The sequence below is a fragment of the Panulirus ornatus genome, chromosome 28 (genome assembly GCF_036320965.1).
Source record: "Panulirus ornatus isolate Po-2019 chromosome 28, ASM3632096v1, whole genome shotgun sequence".
Lineage (NCBI taxonomy): Eukaryota > Metazoa > Arthropoda > Malacostraca > Decapoda > Palinuridae > Panulirus > Panulirus ornatus.
Genome location: NC_092251.1, coordinates 3,848,171 through 3,871,394, shown reverse-complemented (window position 1 = coordinate 3,871,394; position 23,224 = coordinate 3,848,171). Strand labels below are relative to the sequence as shown.

Here is a 23,224-nt window from a genome sequence, read left to right as displayed (position 1 = left end):
AATACTTAATATTTGTTGTGTTCTCTATTGGGTTCAAGTGTTTCAAGATGTGCTTCAGTATCTGCATAGTCTTGAGTCATACCCTGGGAAAACCGATTCTTTACGATGCAGGGAAAAGCAACAAGGGATATTCCTTCTCAAACATATAAATTGAACTATTTCTGTGCCCAAATTCTGTACATCTTCTGTCTGTATACTTTACATTCATTGCACAGACTTATAAATGAAATTGACCTGAAAATGGTTTATTCACAGGCTTTTAGAAGTTTCGAGAATTACTAAGTTTCAAATTCTTTGGTGGTATTTCTTTAAAGATGGGGTTTTGACTTGCTGCATTTCTAGATGCAGGTAAATGTGAATTTCTCATTGCAGTTCATCATCACATTTCGAAATCATTGCGAATGTGGCGTAAAGCGGTACACCATCCGCTTAACATAATAAAAATGACGTGAAAATACTAGATAAAATTTTCTTATATATATTTATTGACATAGTTGTGCCACAGACGCATCATGAGGTAACGTTGCTCAAGGTTTTATAGATCCAGTATAAGAGTGTGGTAGCATTTGAGAAAGCCATTAGTAAGTATGGAGCATAATAGTCCTTGATTTACATGGAACTCTGACTTACAGAAGTGTACGTCAACTTTGAAAAGTCCACTAAAGTTAGTAGTTACGATAGTTACCCCATCGCTGGAAGTCGTGGATGGTTCGGTGTTTAATGCTGCCACACCAGAGCTCCAAATTAACTCTTCCTCTCGAATCAAAATACGAATTACTTGCCATTTAGAAAAAAGAAAAAGAAAACGTAACACTGAACACCAAACCTAATTAATTTCTTCATTCTCGACTGTGGGCTGCTATATATATATACGCCTCTGTTCCTGCTGCTGTTGACGAGAACCGATGAGAGAGAGAGAGAGAGAGAGAGAGAGAGAGAGAGAGAGAGAGAGAGAGAGAGAGAGAGAGAGAGAGAGAGAGAGAGAGAGAGATGTTGCTTCTATACATGATTGAAAAGACTTTCCTTATTTTATTTTATTTTTTTCTTTCTTGCTTTTCGTCACGTAGTCATGTGCACCACACTGGCAAGAAGGATTTTGTTGTCCAGAGTTCGACCCGGTGTTGAAGATCCTACGTATATCATCCATATGTCTGATCACATAACATAAAAGACGTTTGGGACAAAGTGTCAGTTAAGCTAACTATAAATGTCTTACTTTATTTCCTTTAAAGGAAAAGAAAGAGAATAGATACAACAGTTGATGATTTCGGAATTCATTGGTTTACCAGTTCATAAACCTGATCTGTGTACCGTGAAGATATTACGGGGTCTAGGAATATAAATGTAGACCTGATGAATCTTTGGGTTTTATTGATGTATTTCGTGTGACTAAGTATTTTCTTTTTTTTTTTTTTTTGCAGTGGTTCCTAGTCTAAATAACGCGGATGTGATACGCTTTTGTTTACGACTCTCTTGGTTAGATTCCTTTCAAACTATCCACGTTTTTGGCATCTATCATCTCTTGTCTTCGATAATCTTATCGATTTCAGCAAAAATTTGTAATCTATTTTTTTCTTTCCCTTTCTTTCTTTCCCTACATTCTTTAAAGTGATAAATCTGTACTAGCTTCTTTCCTCCACTTCCTTTCATCCTTCAAAGTGATAAGATTGCAGCTTCTTTCTTCGCTCTTCTTTCTTCCTTTTTTTTTTTTTGGAGGGGAGGGGTGAAATTTAGGGATCACAGACTGTTCCCTAACACACACACACACACACACACACACACACACACAGATCTCCACCTTTTCATTTATTTAGGCTTTTGGTGACGCTGCGTTACATCAATGGTGATGATAATGATGTTGAAGATGATAATGATGATGATGATGATGATGATGTTCATTAGTCTCGTAGTCCTGTAGTGACTCTCAGGTCTGGTGGTGTAAGCGACCCCACACGTAATTACAGGCAAGATGAGGAAGATGCAACCCAGAAAGGATGAAGGGCAGGGAGGATTTCTTGTTTTATTATTCATTCCACCTGGTGTGTGCATAATTAAGAAACTTTGTAATTAACTCTTGGTTAACTAATTAGCCTCGTTTTGATGTTTTCATTTCTCCATGAAGGCAGGTAATGCAAATATCCAAAAAGTTGGTCTGCTTCGTGGAAAGGAGGAAAAAAAGAAACAGATATTGTTACCTGTTATGTTGCTTCTACGTCTCCTATTAAGCTCGACGATAAATGAATTAATATTTATCGTAATAACTAGTTAAAGATAGAGTGAGCGGAACTTTTTCTTTTTATTTCTGGTGAGCTGAGAAATAGACTCTTAGCTCTCGGGAGCTGAGCGTCTTAGCTCTTTGCCAACCTGGAGCGCTGGTTCTGAGGACCTAAGCTCTGAGGATTCGATTCTCCACAAAAGCTGCCTGGCTGTGTGTACTTAATTCACTTTATTTGAATTGGAGTTGAAAGATAAAAGAGAGAAAGAAAGAGAGGAAGGAATGCGACTTCATGAAACTAGCTCCAAAGATCGTTTCGTTACAAAGGAAACGGCGTGGAAGAGTCTTGCGATATCTATATTTGAAGAAACTATATTTAGATAGTTCGAGAGCCTCTGAAAACAGCAAAATTGTGAGCTTGTGAACTAAAACCTGTTTCTCAAATGCATGAGGGAGTCAGATTTTGCTTATCTGATCTGAAAAATTGATTATGAAGGTAGGATTTACCCCCCAAATATTGAAAAACAAGTGTTGGGGATAATAATGGAAACTTCAGGCAAACAGATTTCGCTCTTGTATCGCTCTTGCAAATTTTTCTTTAAGAGATGGTTCAGTCGGTCTAAGTTCTGCAGTTAATTTGGGAGATTCTCTTGATAGTTTTGCTATAAGGGAATCTTGTCCAGTAGATACAACAAAGCCTTTGGCTCGATATTCTCTGGCGGACATATTGGGTGTCAGGTCGGCATGAATAAAGGAACTTGATAGGTGAAGCCTTCATCAGTCATTCTTGCGTTTTCTACAAGAAAACCTTTTGAAATTTCGATAAGTCAGAGACTATTTTGTCCTGTTGCGGCCATATTACATTTTCAGATGGGCACGAAATGAGGAATGGTGATGAGTGATGAACCATAACCTTTCAGTTGACAGAAAGTTTTTGTGACATTTCAACAAATCGGAGACTTTTTTTTTAACCCCTTCAAGACCAAAGCAGACGTGGGGTCGGCATGGAACTAGGCGGCTAAATAGAGAACCAATCATAGGTCATTGCTTTCATTTGACCTCTCTGGTTTCCGAGGAGATGATTAATACGTAAAGTGTTCACAGATTGGCGATGAAGACGGTCGTAAAGTGGCACTAACATCTCAACCTGGTGAGCTACATATCTAATTGTTAAAAAGAGTGATAAGAAGCGCAGTGTTCTGTAATATGACGATGATGATTGTACTGATAACATCTCGAGTGCAAGTGTCAGCCAAGAGTTGACTGATGAAATAAAGGATAATTTTTCTTTCTTTCGTTGCTCGAACAAAGTTTGTATTGAGCAGGTTGCTGATAGGTAGAAAGGTAATTATTTTCATCTTCAGCACGATGGTACGACCCTTGAGCATGATGGTACGACCCTTGAGCACGATGGTACGACCCTTGAGCACGATGGTACGACTCTTGAGCACGACGATACGACTCTTAAGCACGACAATAGATACTTTGGTGTGGTAGCCTGGCCTATTCCCAGACCTATAAAGGGTTAAGGTCAAAGGATACGCCATCATCATACTTTAGGGTCGTACCGTCATGCTCAATGGTCGTACAGTCATGCTCAAGAATCGTCACGTTCGTACTCAAGAATCGTGCATTCGTGCTCAAGAGTCGTAACGTTCGTGCTGAAGGGGTTAATGACATTGCAGACAATGGTATGTATGACTCACTCAGGTGTGCTTAAGGCTGTCTATCGCGACTTGCAGCCTCGTCAACGAGACCCTTGTGGCTCATCCGCTCCCAGCAATGTACACTTGGGTGTAGATAGGCGCGAGTTAGACATCTATATTCCATCTAGTTGTGACTTAGAATCTCTCTTATCTATTTCTATTTACCTGTTTTGAAAGTTTCTCGAAAATCTACAAGGACAAATGCAGTAAGCAGGATTTAGTGTCCTTAAGAATTCCAGTGTGACACACACACACACACACACACACACACACACACACACACACACACACGAACATGATAATGGTCACTTAACCATGATATATATCTCTCAATGATAGCACTTAAATACGTAGCAGTATTTCTCGACACGTTATTGTCAATAGTCACTTTGAAGCCGGGTCGTTGATGATAGGGTTTTTCTCTCTCGAGGATGTATATATATATATATATATATATATATATATATATATATATATATATATATATATATATATATATATATATATATATATATATATATTGATTGTCACCGGTGCCTCGAAGAGGTTTTATATGTACGAGAGAGAATATATCATGAGGTCTGGTATGTAGGATATGTGAAGGCACCGTGTTAACATGCAGAACCGTTGATCACACGGTATCATTCATCTCCCACGGGATTTTGACCTCCACACACCTGTCATTCACAGAGGCTGAAGCTGTCAGCAAATGATGGCATATTGCCTTCATGAATGATTCTCTGGTTTTATTGCTACAAGTGGGTTCCAGACTGGAGTTTTTATACACTGGCTTTAGTGTACTCCATGTACGTGGAAAACTGAGGGATGAAGTAACACGCTTCTATGAATAATAGCCTCACCTCTTACTCCACAGCGCAAATCTAGCAAGTTTTTTTTTTCTTTTTTTCTTTTACCTTACTATGGCCTATGTTTATAGCGCTGGTTCGGATCCAGCTACTTTGGTGTGTTTGTATAAAGCAGGTGGGATGGGGGAGGCGGAATATCCACTCCAGAATGCGCTCTTTCATAGCCTGATCCACTGTGTTATATACGACAGGAAGAGAAAGTATTTCATTCATACTTTTCCTTCATTGTCAGGTGATTCAGTTCCAACATGGCAGAGACCAGGGCCTTTGAATACCATCACTTTAACCACGAGAGAGAGAGAGAGAGAGAGAGAGAGAGAGAGAGAGAGAGAGAGAGAGAGAGAGAGAGAGAGAGAGAGAGAGAGAGAGAGAGAGAGAGAGAGAGAGAGAGAGAGAGAGAGAGAGAGAGAGAGAAGCTATAACCCCTTTAGTATGATGTTCATCCACCCACCCACCCTAGAGTTCGATGAATTAACCCCTTTAATAAGGTGGTTGATAGGTGACCTCTTGACCCTTATAACGTATCGCTAATACCCTTGATCAGGTCAGTGTTTACCCTCAGCACGACGGTGTGACCCTTGAACACGACGATGTGACCCTTGAAAACGACGGTGCGACCTTTGAACACGACAGTGTGACCCTTCGGGCCTAGCCATCGACCTGGCACTTAAAGGTCAGGTCGAAGGGTCAGGCCATCATGCCCATGGTTCGTACTATAATGCTCAAAGGTCATGCTACCCGAATCCGATGATTCAAACCTTCCCTGAAGTGTCTTCTCCAACGATCGGGCAATTACCTTCAAAATAGACAATATTCCCCTCAAGGTCGTGAGTGAGAAATTCCTGTTGGAGAATAACATAAGAGGATTTACCTCCTGTGCCACAGGGAGCCTCGAACCGCTGTTCCCGGAATGCAAAGGCGATTAGAGAGAACGCGCTGAACCATAATGTAAAAACAAAAGAAAAAAAAACAACAATGTTGCTATTGGATGTATGAATTCTCACATAGAGCCGCCTCGCATGACTAATTTGTCATTTACAGACTCAACTGTGTCTCGCAGGTGTTTACTGTTAATCTTAATATAGGGCAAGTCATTCATTCCTCTATCTAGAGGCATCGTCTCCTCTCACCAGTGGAGAGATTGTAAGCGGAAGAATCTCGAGGTTTGGTGAATAATGGCTGAGCGACAGTCGAAGGACAGCTGACCTGTCATCACAAGATGTCGAATCCCTCCGAAGAATCATTGATAGAGGAATTTTGTGACATGTTGTTAGACCTGAGAAAATGTTGGCCACCCAGGAGGTCTGTCCAGGTGATCTTGATGAATAACTGACAGATAAACATATATATATATATATATATATATATATATATATATATATATATATATATATATATATATATATATATATATATATATATATATATATATATATTGTTAGTGTATAGATGCGTGTGAGTGTATGTGTGTGTGTGTGTGTGTGTGTGTGTGTGTGTGTGTGTGTGTGTCCAAAAATAGAGAGGAAGATAGAAAATAGACTGATAGATATGAAAATTAAGACTATCAAATTGATAGCTGGACAGATAAGACTTGTGTTTATTCACACAAGAAAGAAAACCTTATAAACGCCAGCGTCCTGATCATGTGTGTGGCTCTCACTGTTCATACACAGTGGGAAGAATGCATGAACCACGAGAAACTCCCCCAAATGAAGACAATGAATGAACTACCACTTGGGGAAAGCTTGGTGATCGATTCCTCTAATCTCATAATCCTCGAAGCTGAAGATTGAGTAATGCCATTACTGGGCCCGTCTTCTGGGTGTTGGTCCAGATGAAATTAACCAAATTTAATTCTAAGAAGGATTTCGCCCGGAGGTTCTCTCTACCTGCTGGCTGCGAAGGTGTTCGTTGCTCCCTCCCACAGCAGATGAAGCCCTTGTTGGTCCGTCACCATGATGGATCTTGAGCTAAATCATTAAATTAATTGGCCAAGATGTATCCCAGAATGGAAGAAATTTATTAAATTAATTGACTGGGTCGGGCGGCGTGTCGCTGGGTAATTCCTGCAATAATCCCTGACGATGGCGCAGCCGAGGAGGTGCTGGCTGGGATGTGATGGCATTCCCGGCCTGGAGGGGATTTACTCCTGTAATGCAAAAATTCAGCGATAAATTGTGGGAAAAGTCCGGCGGTAGTAGGGAGGGGTGTGGGTGGCAGGGAGGAGAGGCAATAGTTGAGGGTTGGGAGACGGGGGAAGGGGAGGGTGAGAGGCAATGGGTGAGAGGTGGTGAGAGGCTGGGGAGGGGTAAGGAGGAAGAGGCACTGGGTGAGACGTGACGAATAAAAAGCCAGCAAGACACCAAGAGAACCCGTCTCCCTTGAAAACATTTCCTCCTTCCCCAGAGAATACCTCCATAAAGCTCTCAACACTAACCCCCAGAGAATCATTACACATGTATATTTCCCATGCACTGTCCTCCAGTAGATAACCTCTTCATGGACCATTAGGTCTTCTGTTATCAATCCTTCCCATGTACTGTCCTCCAGCTGATAACTTCGTCATTGACCATCAGGTCTTTTGCCATCAGTCCTTCCCATGTACTCCACTTCCCACGGACAACACTTCAAGATCCTCTGTGAAATAAAATGAAAAACAATCCTGGGCACAAAAAGAATTCTTGAAAACAAGAATGTACTTTCTGCAGTACAGGGAGTTGCTCTTTGCAACACAAGACTATACTCTCTGCAATCCAGCTAGTCCTAGTAACACTGAAATCCTCTCTATAATACACTGGTAAATTCTGCAACACAAGGGGTATCGTATCTGCAACACAAGGGGTATCGTATCTGCTACACAGTAGAATTTCTCTGAAGTAAAGCAAACCCGTTTTTCTAACACAACGTAGCCCTCCCTTAAACATACAGCAAACCATCTCTTCAACACAACAGAACCCTTCCTCCAACACAACAGAAGAAAGACATCTCCCCAACATAGCAAAATCCTCTCTCCAACACAACTAAGCCCTCTTTCCAGCACAAGATCCTTATTGCAACACACGAGAACGAACTCAACAACATATCAAAAATCGTCAAAATACTTTCCACAACACATCACAATCCTCAGTGAAGCTATATCATCTTTACAACACAACAGTACACAACTTGGAGAATAAATCTTACCTTCTCTTTAAGACGAGGAAAAGAATCCCCAGCAGTCAACTCAACGACTGAAAATGTGACATTAGAAGTAATTCTGCTGAATGTTACACTCTGCAACCAAGTAACACCCATGAGTAACTCCATTGAAAACTGAAGAGTGTGACATTAAAGATAATTCCAGCGAGAATCACAAAATGTAATATTAAAAGTGATTCCATTGAAAATGCAAAATGCAGTATCAAAGATAGTCCCAGTGAGAATCACAAACTGTTATGTCAAAAGTAATTCCTGTGGGAATTACAGACTGTAACATTAAATGTAATTCAATCGAGAACTGCAAACTATGACATTAAAAGTGATTCCGCTGATAATTAGTGACAGATATCAAAACACATTGGAAAGGATAATTATACCGTGTATTTACTCGTACGCAAATGATGACATTTTTCATGCAAGTTCCACTGATTGTCCAGGAACAATGCGGTTTGGGAGACGGTCAGTGTCTTTTGTGCTATGAATGCCATTGACAGTGTTAGCGTTAATGTTTGTGGTGTACATGTTAAGAGAAAGCTGGCAATATTTAAGCAGGGTTGAGAATGTATGATAAATGAACCTGGCGATGTTTAGACGAGAATATTTTGAACATCACCGCCGCTATCACGGGGTTCCTGCAGCTCCAAGGCTTGCGCTACGATCAGTAACAGGGGAATGATGGATTCTCTTGCAGGTGTGAACATCTTCGACAAGGTTTAACTCATTTTTGACCATTGTTGATGATACGACTTCGCCGAGAGTGACTTTTTAGTGGTGGCGATGGTGGAGATGGTGTTGGTGGTGGTGGTGGTGATGGTGGAGATGGTGTTGGTGGTGGTGGTGATGGTGGAGATGGTGTTGGTGGTGGTGGTGGTGATGGTGGTGGTGGTTGTGGTGGTAGATCACCTGCTAAGATAACATAGAAATACGTATTTCAAATCACCCACACTCGAAGGTCTATCCCACTTTTGGCGAAGATTTTAAACATACTCCAAGACTTTATACAAAAAAATTCTGACGTTGTCTTTTATATTTCTTGTGAAATAACCACAATTCATCTATTCTAAAAAAAAAAAAAGGCAGAAGGGGAAGGGAATAAGTGAGAGAGAAGGGGCCCAAAAACCACACAAGGGAACCACTTTAAGGTTACACTAGCCCGATAATCAAACTAATAATCTTACACAGTCTTGGGAGCGACTGTAGACGAAGCATTTTAGTTTACAAGCTTTGCTGACGCTCAAGCTGCTCGTGCAGGTCCAGGGTAAAGACTGATCCTTTTTTTGTCTCTCTTCAGAAAAAGTTCCAACTCGATGCCTTGTTAACCAAGCCGGCAGGAACAATTCAAAAAGATCGGGGAAAAGGGGGGAAAAAAAATTTCGACCAAAAATTCTTCCCTCGTCTCTGGGATGGGGAAATCTAATTATACCCTGAGGTGTGTTATTGTTAGCTCCAGACTTGGTTCGGCTCAAGCTTACGGATCAGTTCAGCTTCAGCTTACGGCTCCTTTACTTATCTTAGACCTACATGTATGTAATTGCTTGTGTGTAATTACCAATTAGTGCTGTACGAGTAGGGACTTCTACGCTCTCGGAGCTCCATCTCTTTCAATTTTCTCTGCAATAATACAATTTTTGAAACTTCTATAATCTGTCCACATTTCACCATCTCATGACTGGTTTTCTTTTCCACGCAGCAACAACCATTGTATCATAAAATACACTTATTAACAACCTTTCTAAGAAATGCTTATGATTAGGTTATGGCCTCTGATTATTCTATCCCTGCATATTTCGAAGTTCTGCTTACTGTCTAAATCATCGAAGTGTGATCAGGTCACAACTTAGTCTTTTCTCTTCCACTGTGGGCAGGTTTAAAGCCTCCAACATCTTCCCCGTGACTCAGGTTTCTTAATTCCAGCACCATCTGTCTTGCTCTCCTCTGGATCTTTTCAATTACTTCGTTGTGAATACTATTTATGTTTTGCGGGAAGAGAGTTTTACACCTGTGTTGCCCCGTCTCTTAACCCACCATGTATGTACCATGCCATCACCTCTGTGTTTGTGCACACACACACACACACACACACACACACACACACACACACACACACATAGCCGGAGCTACGTGTGTGTGTGTGTGTGTGTCCTGTAAAACCGGTAGATTTTCCCATTGGTCCATTACCTAGATTCTAATGAATGTTGTGCAATTCGTGTGTTGCCGGGTATCAGTTTTTGAAATCATATGACACGCAGGAAAAATACACTACCTCATGAATTTAGATCACACGATTTTGACATTTTTGAAGTGGATATCTCTGAGTATCATCAATTACGATTTGCTGTTTAGGTACGATTAAAACCTTTGTACTAAGTAAACATGTCAGGTCTTGAGGTGTCTCTGGCTTGAACTTTAAAGCAGGAGTTCAGCAGTAACAGAGAGAGCCACGTCTCTGGCCTGTACCTTGAGCGGGAGTTCAGCAGGAATACAAATACTCTGAAGCCCTGGCAACGGCCTCTCTGGGCTGAACCACCTGAACCAGAAGGAGAAAAAAAAAAAACAAGAAAACAAAAGAAGATCTGTAAAGATGGTCACTGTGTGTAACAAGAAGATCCTAACCCTTGCATTACTACTGGGCTTTGGTCAAAAAACAATTAGCCCACGGCCCACCCACCTCCCTCTCCCCAGCTATGACGTCATGCGAAAAACAAAGAAGGGGAAGGGGGAAGGGGATTGGGGAGGGATGAGGCGGGGATGGAGGAGTGGGAGGAGGAGGAGGAGGCGAGGTGTGTGTGTGTGAAATATTCAGAAGGGAAGCTTGTTTTCCCTCCCTTTCTACTTCCCTTTTCTAAGGACGGAGCTGCACATCTCTCTCTCTCTCTCTCTCTCTCTCTCTCTCTCTCTCTCTCTCTCTCTCTCTCTCTCTCTCCACCAGCCTGTTTGAGTATGACGTCACCATACGACGTCACGATGCGACGCCTCACGGACCGTCAAGCAGCGTGAACGACCGATGATAGTTATAGTGTGGAGGAAGGCGCAGGTAGCAGGAAGATAATGGTAGAAGAAAAAAGGCAGAGGAGATGGAAGGTACGAAGACAAAAGAAAGAGAAGGAGGAGGAGGAGATGAGGAGAAGCGAATGAGGAGGAGGAGGAAGGGGAAGAGGAGGAGGAAGGGGAAAAGGAGGAAAAAAAACGAGAAAGAAGAATTGCAAAACGCAAGACTGACTGTTACCTTTCACCTTGTCTGTCAGATCGCTAAGACATGTCTGGTTTTTCCTCACTTTAGAATATAAAGGAACTCAAACAGCTACAGACAATTGGGCCCTTTCGAGAGATCCATAAGCTCGAATTCCTAACAAGAACTTACCCAATTTACATCAAACCTTGCATTATCATCTCTTGTGTTCTGAGGGTTTCCCTTGTTGACTTAAGCTCAAAAGGTCCAAGAAAAGTTACCTTTGCCCTAAACAACATCATACGTCTGGCTCTGCAGTGGTAGGTCGGGATGGCCGTCGCGTTGAAGTTATCGTACTGGTTTTCTAGGCAAGAAATGACACACCTTAAGGGTACTTGCCCCTTACCTATTGAGATGCTGGCTAACACTTCATTTCTCTTTAATGAATGACTATTTCAATACATATGGTAGTAAGTTATACTAACATATCAATGTTCTTCTTTAAGCAGGCAACTTTAAAAGATTCAGTAGGACAGTTGTATGATTTACGTATGGAAATGAGAGCATATATCCGTGTATGAACAGACTTAATTAAAGAAAGCAAATTTATGCAGTTCCTTACATGACGTAAAAGAATATTAAAAGGAGAAGAAGAAGCATGTTGTTCTTACTGTGTTTGAGGCAAAATGATCAGACATAGACAGAGGTAGATAGATAGGTAGGTAGGTAGGTAGGTAGGTAGAGAGAGAGAGAGAGAGAGAGAGAGAGAGAGAGAGAGAGAGAGAGAGAGAGAGAGAGAGAGAGAGAGAGAGCGGCCTTGTCATCCTAGCTCAAAGCTTCACTCTCGTCCTAAATCCCTTTGACTCGTGCTAATTAGACATTAGTTCCTCCACAGATTGTACTGCTGGGTACATGGCTATAATGATCTGTTTATACGAATTCTCAAGTGCATTAATGGCTCTATGACGATGGACGTGGCGTGGCATTATCTTGGTCCTAAAAGGGTGTACACAAGACGGGGAACCATGAGGTGTATACTCCATACATATGATACGTAAATGTCATACGTGCTTGCTAATTACTTTTAATTAAGGTGTTTATTGCCCAAATTAAACACGAGACCTTGTGTATTCACACATACACACACACACACACACACACACACACACACACACACACACACACACATGTACGTAAACACGCACACACACACATACACACACACACACACATGTACGTACACACACACACACACACACACACACACACTCTCTGTCATGGTTACGGTCGTACCAAGACCATATCATGGTACTTAAAGGTTTTAAAGACCTTTTCCTTTTCCTCTATTTCCGTTAATAATAAATCTGTTTACACATGAGCTGGATAAACACTTTATTTCCTGTAACCACACTCGGGATCACGTATACCCACATGTCCAAACCTCAGTACACTTCATTTCTAATGCAAGTTAAATGAGCTGTTGGCAAAATATCGCATTTCGTCCTATGATTCGAAACGCAACCTTTGTCTAGGCCAAGTCTGGCGTAAAAAATATGAGTATGTGACAACAATTTCTGCTTCCTGTGGAATATTGTCTTAGTTGATAGATCACAGGGGGAATGAACTGGCACTGCGTTCATATTGACCAGTGTATTAATTACACCTTGCTGTAAACTGGGGTTGATATACCTATTTGCATCGAGGTGGCACTTCGTTGATACCACGGATAATGAGGATGATTACACTCTAACTACCCATTATCAATTGGTGTTCACTGGTGCAAGGTACAGGTAATTACAAAGGGCTTCAGGGCTGAATATTCTGCCAAATTCAAGATATTCCCTTATTCATAATCCCTTATTTTGAATCTAATTTTACTCTATTATCCGCTTCAGAATATGTTCTTATGTTGGTGTCTACATCAGGTCTATATCAAGTTAATTAGTCTTATATTTTACCTACCATTAACTTTTTACTATGCCCTTGTTTTGCTCTCTTTATTTTCAGCTTTATGGAATGTTTTTCATGTTGCTTCTGCTAATCAATAGCTTTAGAATATATCCCTTTGTCCTTTCCATTTCTAGTAATTTCAAGATATGTCCTTATGTGATTTCCTTCATTAATAATTCTATAATATTTGATCACGATGTTTCTTTATTGAGAGCATTGGAATATATCTTATATATCTGTTTTTTTCTCATTATTGCTTTTATAAAGTATCTTTCAGAAAACATTGACATTTATTGACAATGTCTCCAGATTTTGTGTTGTATAAGATGAACAAAAAGGATATCTCACTGCATCATCATAACCTATTCAGATATTACCCTACTGCATAATATAGTGTTGGATCATCATATCATAAAGCATTCGATAGCACAATACGTGTCATTAGCTTAATCAACTCTGATCTTACTTGAGTAGTACATATCTAACCTCATTATCATAACATAGAATACTACATTACAGTCTATCATATGATGATATACTCCAGAAAATTATACTATGCTATGGCTTATGATAGTGTATAATGTGAGTTATATCACTTTATATAACAACATATACATTCACTGCGAAGCAAGCATAGTTAATAATAGGGATCCTTTGCATATACTTATTTCTTGGCTTATAATCAAGGTTGTGCTCGATATATATATATATATATATATATATATATATATATATATATATATATATATATATATATATATATATATATATATATTCAAAATACTCTTTCTGCACAAGTCATGAGAGTACTAGGAGAAAAAATGAATGTAAGGTTCCTGCAGTCCTTCTCCCAGAATAGACTGCCTAATCATTTTTTTTCATGCAATCTTCTTCCAGGATTGAGTACTTAGGACAATCTTCTCCCAGGATTAAGTCCTGATAATCATTTCGGGTAATCTTTTCCCAGACACAACGAAAGACAGATACATATTACTATGCGTACACTCACTAACGAACACACACACACACACACACACACACACACACACACACATACGCACACGCGTATACGCCACACATACACCCAAACTCACAAATACAGTTTACCAATTCACTGATTATGGCCGTGTGATGTATGGTAGCTAGGGACACAGGGTGAGAGAGTTAGATAAAGCAAATATAAATGTTTGCTTTCTCTTCTGTCTCTCTTGCCAGTTGTGCCCTAATGAAGAGCTTCCATACAGTGTGTCCAGGTCCAGCACAGACACAGCACACGTAAACACCAGAATGTCAGCAATGGCTGACCACAAAATGCCACACACACACTTACAGCAACCTATGAAATGTCAGAAGCTCTGACGACGACCCCTGAAATATCAGCTTAACCTATTACAACCAAAGCAAACGTCAAAAACTCTCACTACAACCTATAGAATACCAGGAACTCTCATCACAACTTATAAAACATCAAAAACTCTCACTACAACCTCGAATATGCCTAGAAGGCTCACTACAACCTACAACATATGATGAATTCTCACTACAACTTAACGTCACGAACTCTAACTACAACCTTCAGAACATCAAGCACTCTCCCTACAACCTACAAAATGTCACGAATTCTCACTACAACCTAGAAAGTGCTAAGAAGGTTCACTACAACCTACATTATATGAAGACTTCTCACCACAACCTAGATAACGTCACGAACTCTCGCTACAACCTTCTAAACGTCAAGCACTCACGCTACAACCTATGAAACGCCAAAAACTCTCACTACAACCCATAAATCGTCAAAAATGCTCACTACAACATATAAAACGTCAAGATCCCACACAATAACCAAAAATACTCATTCTATAAGGTGAATGACTCGATCTTGTGGACGTCCTTAACCCCCTTGCAGTGACATCTATCGAAGGGAATAAAACTAAACCGTGACGTAGTCACGGGTACCCAATCAGCAGGGTACGTCTATTCTACTGTCAGCCAATCAGAATATGATTCATGTCTGCTCTTAACTTGTCCGAATATCTTAAATGATACGTAGAAAAGAAGTGATAATCTGTTAATAATATACCTTTCCCTTACGTATTTGTTTTACTGATACTACATAAATGAAGAGATAAATGGAGAGATAATAGGTCATACTTGTTTGCCTTGTACCTGACCAGATACGATGAAGAACTATGATAAATACGTGGTGAAGCTTCGAAAAATCGGACATGATCAGTCGCACATGGCCAGTGTGTTTTGAGCCGAGGTGCAGTGTACTGCTCCGTGATATTGTGTAGAAATACGACACACAACAGTGACAATACTAATGCCGAACGATTCAGTGAAGCTTTCGTTTCATCAGTGGGTAGTGTCACGTTCGAGCCAGGTAGAAATACCACCTGTATAAACGACATTAGTAAATTTCTGTGCGAGGCGGAGGGTATAATGCTTGAGAGGGATGAAACGGATATTGTTGAATTCAATCTCTCGTATGAGACCGATTATTTTCCAGTTTCTCCATGGTAATCCTTAGGAAAATGAAGTGCATTACAATCTGTTAAGTTGTTACAAGATAGATAAACTATGATGTATAATTACGCTGTTGTATGCGATTATGATGCGGTCATATTGCCAAACACTTAAATGACTCGTTAGATAGTTGAGGGAAAAGACTCCGGCAGTGTATATATGCGCTTAGATACTGAAGAAACGCGTGATAAACAGGCATAGTATACTGTGTGTTTTACAAATACATGACATAGAAAGAAACATAGAAAAATATTGACAAATGAGTGTTTAGCGCTAAACTGCTGTGCGTGGTGATTAAAGAACCTTAACCATACAAATTTACTACTAGTTAACAACTTATGAACCTCAAGCACCACTGACTAGTTTCCACCGAATGACTCAAGTCCTGGAATCAAACTAATAACTTGGTGGGCGTGACAACATGTGCCTCGCTCTTGTCACACAAAATTTGCCGGGGACCTGAGAATGAGGCGTCACGACCTGGTAATTACTTCAGCTGTGGAGAACATCTTGAATTTCTCGCCGGCGGGTGGTAGAGGGAGCCACTTAGTGACCCTGGAATGGACAGGTGAGGTTTATGAAAGTGAAATCTCTTTGGGTTTACGTCTAGTCTGGTAACTTAGATTGTGTGTGTGTGTGTGTGTGTGTTTCATAGGTGGGTTTATACTTTCTTTTCATTCCTGGGTATGTTCTCTTTGTTTCCCCTAGATCAACCTTAATAGTTAAATACCCATGTAATTATGAAGTAGAATATGTAAATAGGATCCATCAAATTTCGTACTCCCTGTATGAGAAAAAAGGTATACGTGATTTAGTATGATATCCAATTGATCGAGTTTATGAATACCCGAAAGACTGTCATGTCAAAAAACATTTTCCCTTGTAAGTTCGGTCAAATAATTCCTGTAGTTATACGCGACGAATGAGACCTTTGTCTCTTATGTTGTACCTACAAGGTTCCGACGTGGTTGGAATCGTCAGGAAGGCAAAGCAGCAATGCATAGGTGAAGGTTATTGATTGATCTCGAGATTATCAATCAAACATACACCTTGAAAGCTTCAGGATATTCCATGGGATATTCATTAGGCTCTCAGATAGAATTTTTTTTGAGGATATTCGCCCGCGCAAGAGGGCCTTCCGCCGCCTCACACACACGTTCCGTTTTCATTTCTGTAGGTTCCACGACCCTTTCCAGTACTCATAAAGATCACAGTTGTAAGAAATGACGTTCCGTCTTCGACCGTGTACTTTCTTGCCGTCATCTGTGCATCTGTGTTCGTCTGCGTCGACCAAGAGCGAACCCATTGTGGACATTAAGAAACAAGTGCCCATTTGAGGAACACATTAACATGTATGTTCTATTTTCCACCTTCATTTACGTATCTATTCATTTTCATTTGTTCCATTAAATGAGTCAGATATGAAGGTGGTGGTGGTGGTGGTAGGTTTGAGAATCCAGCAGCCATCTTCCAGCACGTCTGGAATTCTCTGGACTCCAGCTCCTGAAGGGCGTTGTCCTCGTTTATTTCTTGTTGATGTAGCGGCTCAGTCGGTCCTAATTTCTTGTGATTCCAGTTTCTTCCTGTTTCCAATTCCTTCTCGTCCAGGTGTGTTGCTCTCTCATTTTCTTGTCATGCTTGTTTTTTTTTGTTTTTGTCAGTTGTCCTTGTCTCTCGCTCTGCTACTGCTTTGTCCCATTTTTTTGTTATTGTTGTTGTCCTTGTTTACGATAATTTTTGTTGCTTATAACTTTTGCTTTTGACAAGTCTATTTGTTCGTTCTTTCTGGCTCCTTGTACTTCTGTATTACTTTAATAGATCTTGTAGGCTCACTTCCTTGTTACCCTGATGTTTGGAATCTCATCTATTTATCTCGAATACTCGTTACATATGTGAAATCCTAGCAATATATATATACAGATCTTGGGCTAGACGATCACATACGACACAGATTGTAGGAAGAACGACTCAGAAATCAACGATTGTATTTAATTAGAGAGAAAAAGTTAAGTGACTACCATAGAATTGGAAGCGATTCTTCAGCTGAACACACCTGCTAGCGAGAGAGAGAAAGAGGGAAAAAAAAAGAAGAAACCATCCATTTCGGAGTTTAGATTTATTTCGCTCATCGAGGGGGGAAAAAATCTAATAAGGAAGGAGTACATTAATCAAGTCTGGAATATCAAGGTTTCGCCAGAGCTGGCTGTGATGACGGTCCGTGGCACGCTTGTATGTGTCTGATGAGAACTGAGAGTATGGTCTGCACACCTGGCAGACAGAGATTTTCGTGTGTGCGTACGTTTGAATCTGTGGGTACATGTGCATGTGTTTGTGTGTATATATAATCATCTACTTACACAGGACGGGTGAGGAGTTCTACACTCTTGGGACAGCACGTACTGAAATTTCTCTTCTATCATATAACTTTTTAAGCCTTTGTATTCTTCCGACATATGCAATCCTGCCACTTACCTGATTCCATATACTAGTGCCCTGTTGTGTGTGTGTGTGTGTGTGTGTGTGTGTGTGTGTGTGTGTGTGAAAGTCGGCTCTTCTATTCGTTCATCGCATTTTCAGTTTCATGGTGAAAAATTCTTCATTTAGGAATGTTCATGTATCAGAATTGTTTTATATATTGCTTGTGGCTCAGATATGTTCGCTTTTCAAATTGACTTCACAAGGTCAGAGGTCAAGGTTATAGATATTATTATTTCCATCGTGTGGCCCAACTACGCAACTGCGAGCCGTTCGGCTGGTCGGCGCCTGTTGCCAATCGTTTGGTTGAAAATGTCGTACTGCACCATGGGAGAGTGGAATCTCTCATCGTTTTTGATGCAGCTGGTTTGATGCACCGGTTATAACCTGCAGCATACTCATTATCTTCGAGCTTAATCTCAGCTGGGAGTTCCAAACGTTTCTCTTGGTTCGAAACCAGTTCTCAAGGGTGTTCTAATATACTTTCTTAGTTATCACTTAAGGTTATCCATTTATATGTAGTTTTGAGTATAAATACTTTTTTCTTTTTTACTTTTCGATGGATACCTGGATACTGATCAGTTACATCTCTCGTCATGTATTTCATGTACTGAATTGGAGTGATAATTCTGCTTTGCTTATTCGACTGTTTCTAATTTGTCGTATGTAAAACTGCATTCAAACAATTTACAAAAATTAGTTGCTTTTTTAAAATCGCGTTTTATTAATATAAATTAGGTTTTACATTTATCTAGACTTATAATCATTCAATAGCATATTCAAATTAACGTTACTGATTTATTTGTGACCTTAGAGGCGCGAGTCGTGCATGGGATAGAGCTATTTAGAGCGATGTGGTATACAGGGGACGACATGCTTTTCAGTGAGCTGAAATAGAGTTTATGAAGCGGTCACTGTCCTAAATGAATCACTTCATCAATAACTCTATATTGCTCATCTATAAATTTCAAGTAATTCTTTGTTTAGTCACCCACACATCCAGCTTCATAATTCCTTCATTCAGAATATACATTAATCATGTAATTAGTTTACCATTGATCCATATCAACAACATACAACTGCATTTTCGTCTTTAATATCACTAATCCAACTTCCATTAATAGTCATTAGCAAAAGATAAATTCCCTCATTGAATATTAACCTTAATGTTCTATAATCGTGGGTGGAGATGGTTTAATGGTATTTGTACAGCCGTAAATCAAGAAGAAATGTGTATCATCAAGTAGCGACGTCTATTTCCCTTGATTACCACACGGGCGGGACGAGTGAGGTGGGGGCTCTGAACTGTTACTCTTACCTTCGTCGTCATCGTCTTCGTCATCGTTACTGCTGCTGCTGCTGCCACCACCTTTGCCACCTCCTCCTTCCCTGGCTGTCGCAAGTCGGACATTACGAACAATATCTCGAGGTAGCAGGAGGACCGGCGTGACAGGACGTCAATAGGTGTGTCAGCCAGACAAATGGTGATGGAGCCAGCAGACGGAGTGGGTAGCGCAGCACACACGCCTCCACCCGACTTAATAAAGCCGGAGCGTCGACGCTCCAGTGAGAGATGGTGTGTATGTGTGTGCGTGTATGTGTGTATGTGTGTGTGTGTGTGTGTGTGTGTGTGTGTGTGTGTGTGTGTAATTACCTATTTGTAAAAACGTATACGTGGTTATGGGGAAGGAGATTTACACTTGTAGACTCCAATCTCATTTTCTTTTAAGTAAGGGTTTGAAGTGTCCTAGTGATTGCAGCCTTTGCGACTTCGTCCTTAATCATGATTGACGTGTTCGCTACTCTAGCAAGAGAAGTGTTTTACTCACATCCTTCCGTCGTAGGAAGTAGACTACCAGACGCCTCTAGATCAGAGCAACCTCTCTACTGCCTCTTCCATTACATTGGTACAGAATTTTCTTCCAATGAACTTTTATATGATGATTGTATTGGCCAGTTTAGTGTTTCGTGCAATTTATTTTACGCCTATTGAAATACCATTTGATTCATAAGTCTACACTGATCGAAGACCTTGATAAGACAGTTATGTCCCGTTTGTGATATCAATATCTTCTAAGTTTGGTCATAACAATCTTCAGTCCTCTTCATCATCGTAATATTTCCCTTGTTGTTTTTGCCAAAGATCCTTTCAGGCCCTGCAAACAGACCAGTAGTGTTTGGGGTTGCGAATTTTTGAGGGTAAATACACTTTGAAACGAAGCAATTACCTCTCTTCACACGTTATTTCATCTGTGTCAAAAACATTGTCGTCTAAATGCTTCAGACTAATTATTTGTTATGGAAGAGTTTAAGGTGATCATTTGATCAATCCAAAATATTTTTTTCGTATTTATCATGTTCCTTTTTTCAGCACTAGTTACTTCCGAACTGCTTGGATATTGTGTCTCCTTCATCTCATCACAATACATATCTGTCTTTCTCATCCTGTGTTGACGTCTCTTATTAGACCAATCATTTTCTTTAACTGCTCTCTCTACTTCTCACTGTTATTACCCAGCCACCCTCCACCCTGCTGCCTCCTCCTTCACTGTAGACCACACAAACTCTGTTGTAAATCTATTTTGTTCTCATTGTCTGGAGTTCAGCCACCTGGTTTACACCGCCGCAAAAAGTTTCACATGTCACAATAGTTCCTTCTTCTTATGCCCTCGACATTTCCTCACTTAGAATGCATTCCTGCCCCTATCTCGAGGACTACCAGATCGCATCTCCCCGGAGACACTCTGTAAACGATGTTTTCAATTTCCAGGCTACTATACATAAAAGGCCAGATCCAGCGGTGACACCCGCGTCGGCGTCTCTGTCCCAAGTATGTTTAGATGGTCTGGCACGTAAAGTCTTTCTCCTCCCTCCCCACACACTCGAGAGGCTCATACCTCCATAAATTTCCGACCCCCTCCCTCCCCCTCTTCCCCGTGCGGCTTCTAGTCTTCCAAGTTTATTTCTCAGTAAAGTTTCCAGTCATAAGTTACTCACCACATTGCCTGGCTTAATGTTCACTCTCCTCTCACTTTCTTAAGTCAACCTTATTGTTCTCACTAAAGATAATTTCAGGTTTCTTAGATACTTTTGGAGGGTTGTATGGTGTCAAAGTAATTAATAAGATTTTGCTGAGTGAAATTTTGCCTGACAGGTTATCAAAATGGTCAGTTGTCAACCACAGACTCTGGGAGTTTGAGAATCAGTCCCACTAGATTGGCTAATCACATCCTGTTTTCTTATCTTCTCCTTCCTTCCTCCTAACTAATGTGTTAAGGTCAAATTGTGAGAGTCGATTTCCTTAGTAAATTTAGTCAGCTAACAAAGTATGGCTTAATTTTTTTTTTTCACAGTAATTGCCAATTTGTATTGTAAGGGGAAGGGAGTCTAGCCCTTGTAGAGCGCCATCTCTTGGCCTTTCTCTTCTAGTAAATAACTAACTTATTAAATTTATTGTTTGCTGTCCACATCTGCAGTTTCATAACTCAGATTATTCCATTCATCCACCAGACTATATACACATTTCTCTACACCTTTTCTTGCTTCTAGCTTCGTTTCATGTTATGGTTTCTGGTTGTTTAATCCTCTCCTCTTTCTTTTGAAAAACTGTTCACTGTCTCCATCATCAAGAGAAGTGCTTTGATCAGGTTAGTTTTTACTTTTCTCTCTTCCAAGATTGACAAATTCAAGGCCTCCATCATCTCCTCGTAACTCAGTATTGTTCATTCGGGTACTAGTTTTGTTGTTCTCTCATAGACCTTCTCTATCAGTTTCAACTGCTTCTTAAAGTTTGATAACCAAATTTGAGAACCATATCCCAGTTTTGGCCTAATATGCTGTGAAACGTTTGCTGATTATTGCCTTACCCCTGTATCTGAATGCGATTTTGATACTTGCCAACAAGCAGTTTGCCGCCTTTGTAGTTGTTCTATGGTGAAGCTCTGACGACATTTTAGGTGCAATGTCGACCTATCATCAAGGGGAACAATGGTCCCAGTATCTAGCCTTGTTGTATGCCTCTAGTGATCTGAATCCATTTCGGGAGGGCTCCCCTGATATGCCTCCTTTGTTTAATTCCGTTAAGGTAATTTCGCTCTTCATAGAAGGAATCTCCTCCCTAATTCCTGTCTGAAGATCCAACTTGTTTACAAGCCTCGGTGAAAAATGGTCACACACTTTCAGTCGAAGAGATCTGTAACGCATGACCTCCTTTCCCTAAACCCGTGTTTCCTTTCAGTTAGTTTGTTTCCCCTTTCCAAGTATTCATCTTTTTGCTTTCTGATTATATATTCCAGTGTGTGTGTGTGTGTGTGTGTGTGTGTGTGTGTGTGACGGAAGTAACCATATGCATTACGTCACCATGAGCGAACGCAGCGTCACCTGGAGACGATTAGAAGAAACCTACACCGAATTTTCCGATGAGGTGCGAACTTCGCAAATGATCCTTTGTTACGGACGCTTACCGTGCTAAACTGATTAGGATGTCGTTACGAACTGCCGCTTCGTTATAAGAGCAACGACAGCGCTGCTTTATAATAAAAATGTCAAGAGATACAGTGTAGAATATAGATGGAAAATATTGGAGGCTCTCTTCTCCATCTGCACCGCGAAAGAATTCTCTCCCGGATGAAAGAAAATGGAAGCCCAGAACTGTGAGGAGTAAAGGTTTCTCTTATAGCCATTAGAGACAACAGCATAGATGACGGGAACTCAAGACTTTTCAATCTCTTACGAGCGAAAGAATTTAACAAGTTCCCTGGCGGTGTACCGGAAGAACCGGGTTCTGGAAGGCAAGAAACCTAAAAGACTCGAACTCCTGGTGGCTTGGGAGGTCGAAGTCAGAGGTCTTTGTGGCTACAGCTCAGAGTGAAATACGAACTCTCAACTTCCTTTCCTAAAGCAATACCAATATTGCCACGAAAAATGAGTGGAAAAAACATATATATAATCTCCCTGACGTTTTATATATATATATATATATATATATATATATATATATATATATATATATATGATAGTTTTATTGTACAAATCTGAAGGATGATATAGCAATTATTTGTTGAGGCTGGCGGATCTTTGCCTTAAGAAGAAGAAGAGGAAATCCTTACGTCTCGTCAAC

General features: G+C 40.4%; 1 long non-coding RNA gene across 2 annotated transcripts in view; it reads left to right on the top strand.

Annotated features, from left to right (window-relative positions):
- The first annotated feature begins 15,341 nt into the window (after positions 1 to 15,341).
- Positions 15,342 to 23,224, top strand: part of LOC139757764 (uncharacterized) — a 44,513-nt gene continuing 36,630 nt past the window's right edge. For both annotated transcript variants that reach the window (XR_011714701.1, XR_011714702.1), the window contains exon 1: positions 15,342 to 16,198. This is a non-coding gene — a long non-coding RNA (uncharacterized lncRNA). The remainder of the gene's footprint in view (positions 16,199 to 23,224) is intronic.